The sequence below is a fragment of the Monodon monoceros genome, unplaced genomic scaffold, assembly GCF_005190385.1.
Source record: "Monodon monoceros isolate NGI ecotype Baffin Bay Population unplaced genomic scaffold, NGI_Narwhal_1 Super_Scaffold_21, whole genome shotgun sequence".
NCBI lineage: Eukaryota > Metazoa > Chordata > Mammalia > Artiodactyla > Monodontidae > Monodon > Monodon monoceros.
The window spans coordinates 55,084,667-55,089,055 of NW_021703778.1; the positions used below are offsets into that span (position 1 = coordinate 55,084,667).

Below are 4,389 nucleotides of genomic sequence, written 5' to 3' on the forward strand. Positions count from 1 at the left end.
CAGACTGATGGCTTATTTTAAAAAATTCTTTTAGTCACTTCATTGGTTCTAACAATACAAGCTCCATGATTTTAGAAACTGAAGGACTCTACAATGTAGAAAGGCTATATAACTTAACCAGACAGAGCACATTCACATGCTGCCTTCTCTGTGGTACATTAATATGGTACCAAGGGCTTCCCTGGTGGTGCAGTGGTTGAGAGTCTGCCTGCTGATGCGGGGGACGCGGGTTCGTGCCCCGGTCCGGGAGGATCCCGCATGCCGCGGAGCGGCTGGGCCCGTGGGACATGGACGCTGGGCCTGCGCGTCCGGAGCCTGTGCTCTGCAGCGGGAGAGGCCGCAACAGCGAGAGGCCCGCGTACCGCAAAAAAAAAAAAAAAAAAAAAAAGTAAAAATAATATGGTACCAAGAACATAAGCACTAAGAGAGAATAAGGGGACAATCAAAGCCTTATCCCTATTGAATTATTTACCTCATTGTTGAGAATATCAATAAGGGAGGTGTGGCCACACTATGAAGGCAAATTGAGCTGCGGTCACAGAGCCACACTAATGCTTCCCCAGTCAGCTAGCGTTGGTTTCCTTTAGATAGCTATGTACACACAAAGGTTTATACACTTCAGGGTGCTGTCATCACTTTTTGCTATGTACTAGAATCCTGGCAGCTTCTCAGATTTAGAAAAGCATTAACACTAAAAACAAAAATAACTTGGGTCTGCCCTTTGGGGTGATTCAGGATGGCTGTTTTATTTGTAATAGTTCAAAATTTTGAGATTGTCACACCTAGCAACTACTATGCTTTTCTTCTCCCAACTGCCTCTTATTCTTCCCAACTGTAGAATTTTCTCCCATTCTATATGTTTTTTCACTTGCTTGATAGTGTCCTTTGAAGCAGAAACTTTTTAATTTTTATAAAATCCAATTCATCTATTTTTCCTTTGGTTGTTTGTACTTCTGGTATCATATCTAAGAAACTATTGTCTAGTGCAAGTCATAAAGATTTACTCCTGTGTTTTCTTCTAAGAGTTTTATAGCCTTAGCTCTTACATTTGGATATTTGATCCATTGGGAGTTAATTTTCATATATGGTGTGAAGTGTAGGAGTCCAGCTTCATTATTTTGTGTCTGCATGTACAGTTGTCCCAGTATCATTTGAAAAGACTGTTCTTTCCACATTGAATTGTTTTGGTACGCTTGTTGAAAATCAATAGACCAAAAATATGAGGGTTTATTTCTATATTGTCATTTCTGTTCCACTGATATACATGTCTGTTCTTATTCCAGTACCACACTGTGATTGCAGTAGCTTTGAACTGAGTATTGAAACCAGGATGTGTGAGTCCCCCACTTTGTTCTTTACCAACATTGTTTTGGTGATTCTGTTTCCTTGAATTGCCATATGAATTTTGGAATTATTGGCAATTTCTGGAAAGATATCAGCTGGGATTTTGATAGGAATTGCAATGGAACCATAGTTCGATTTGGGAAGTAGTGACATTTTAATAAGATTATCTTCCAGTCCATGAATCCAGCATGTCTTTATATTTATTTAGATCTTCTTCAATTTCTTTCAACAGTTTTGTACTTTTCAGTGTGAATCTTGCACTTACTTGGTTACGTTTTTCCCTAAGTATTTTTTTTCTTGTGGTGCTGTTACACATGGAATTGTTTTTTTTCTTAATTTCATTTTTGGATTACTCATTGCTGGTGTGTAGAAATAATATTGATCTTATATCCTACAACCTTGATGAATTCTTTTATTAATGCTAACAGTTATTTTCCTAGATTCCCAGGAATATGTCTTGTGGTCTTCCAGTTTCCCAGGAATACATGGGCACATTTCAGAGTCTCTGTGGACATCTCATTCCTCAGCTTTTCGTTTTAAGCTTTTCGGTTGGGCTGTTTATTGCCCCAAACTGTTATCCATGGCCTCATGCAACCGCCATGTTAAAATATTTGCTTGAAAATGTTTTCCAGAAATGCAACCTGAGGAACGGCTTTTCTCACTAGACAGCTCTCAGTCAGGTCAAAGGGCAAGCCTTTCAAGGGATGTCTTCCAGGGGCCCACCAGACATGTTAAACAATGACAGTTCTTTGGGAATGAGGCTTTGAAGGACCTCCCAGTCCATGCTTCTTCTTCTGGTACCAGGGATGTGGGCTGTTTTTCAAGGCTACCACTGGCATGGAGAGCAAAGGTCAAGGACAAGTTCAAGCAACACAGATCTCATTGTTCTTACAGAAATTAATTTGTTTTGCTTGAATAAATTGCTTCCCAATGTGCAGTAAGCCTGTTGGTTAAATCTCCAGAGTTCAGAAGAAGTTGATTCTGACCATTTTTGCCAGTTTTGTTGTTGTTGCTGTTGTTACTGTAATTGTTGCTTCTATGGAGGGATGAATTTTCAGATGTCCTTCCTCCATCATTTTTACTGATTTTCCTGCAATATTTTAAAAAAAATCTCTAAAGTCTCAATGACCATAGGCTAATTAAATATTTGTCATGGGAGATGATTAAGGAAAAAATAAATTAAAAGATAAATACTAACTAAAAAGAGAAAATATAATTCTCATAGAGGCTTTCCCAGATGGGTAGATGAAGACTGAAAAGGTATTTCTATATTTAGTGCTCTGAAAATTAAGGTTAAATTAACATATGTTTAATACACCCCCACTTTTTTTTTCATTCAGGTTAAACACAGGCTTTACAGTCAGAAGTGAGTTCAAATTCCAGCTCTGCTTCTTACTAATTTGATGACTTAGGACAAGTTACGTAACTTCTCTGTGCCTCAGTTTCCTCATTCGTACAATGGGGTAATATATCTACCACATAAGGTTACTGTGAGGATTGACTGTTAAATGCTGATCACAGATGCCTGGCAACCCAAAAGATATTAGTTTTGGTAATTATCTTTATAAGATTCTTCAAAAATATGCTAATAATTCTTGAGTAGAGTTAACCTAAAGTTAGATATTCTTTTTTTTCTTCCTGTTTCTTTTGGTCTTTTTTCCCCTGTTTGTTTTAAAGAAGTAAGAAAAAAAAAAAAAAGAGAGAAGGAACTAAGAAGAAAATCTATTCCAGCATTTTGGAATAAAATTTTGTTCCCCCAAATTTATTTGTTTATTTTATTGATATATAAACAAAATTTTATTTATTTATTCAGCAAACATTTATGAAATACCTAGTAAATATTAGGCACTGTGTCAGGCAGAGGAATAATAATGACAATAAAGTGTGGTCCCTGCTCTCAAGTTGCTGACTATCTAGGGGACTGACAAGTAAACAGGTGATTACATACACAGTAACAAAGGCTGTGATAGAAGAATACATATGGTACTATGTGATGGGAGTATGGCTTTCTCCAGTTCCTATTGGATTTATCTCTCCTTCTTTGGCTCCAGAACCAAGGAATTAGCCCTATTTTTGTCTTTAACTGGGTAGTTTAAATCATGAAATTTTTTAAAATTTGTAGAGATGAAAGAAAAACACCTTGAATTATGGAGGACACTAGGAATAGTACTTTTTTACAGAGTGAGGGCTTCCTACCAGCATAGGCACTTCTTGGGATTTTAACCTGAAAAGTTCTTTGGCATATTTTTTCTTTGCTAGCTACTTTTTTTTTCTATTTTTTTGTTTGTTTCTCTTCTCCACTTTATCATCTAGAGACCTGGGTAGTTCCCAATGAAAGAGTGTTTTACAGATTCTTAGAGTGATTTATAGGTAAAAATAGAAAATGATTTTTTTTTCACCTTCAAGTTCCATACTAAAAAAAGTGAATATAAGCTTTCATGGAAGTAATTGAAAATGCAGATAATTTTAATTCCATTCCATTTTTCAGAATTCTCAATCGTAATCCTTTGACAACAGGTAAAGATTCTTATGTTTTTAAATTGCCAGCATTAAAATATTTGTAAGTATTGCAACAGTTTCATGGCTCATGAGATAATTTCTGCTCTTTTTTGCTTTCGTCAAAGATTGAGTACTTTGGCTGAAAAGTCATAATTTAGATTTTAACTGGGTTATTGAAAATAAGAGTTATTGGCAAAGAAAAGGATTAAGAAAGAATATATACGGGTAAGACAGCCAGCAGAGAATGAGGACAGTGTTGAAGAACACATATAGTTATGAAGATGTAGATGCATGTAGGAATATTATTTATCCCAGAAAGCAAAAAGTAATAAGGGGTACATTATTTTATTAAAAAGAGTGATCAAAGAGGTAGATGCAATTGAAAATGAAAAGTTCGGATAATAAACAATGATTGTGCTGTTCAGCACCAAGGTCATTCATTTGATGATGCAAATTTAAATTTCTTCAATAAGAGCTTTTTGGAATTATCATCTATGGCAAGTAAGAAGCCAGAATTGAAGTAATCACATGTTAAGTATCTTTTTA

The 4,389-nt window shown here is 35.9% G+C and overlaps 1 pseudogene; it reads right to left on the reverse strand.

The window, feature by feature from the left end:
* LOC114903826 overlaps window positions 1-4,389 on the reverse strand; it is a 57,517-nt pseudogene that overhangs the window by 48,408 nt on the left and 4,720 nt on the right.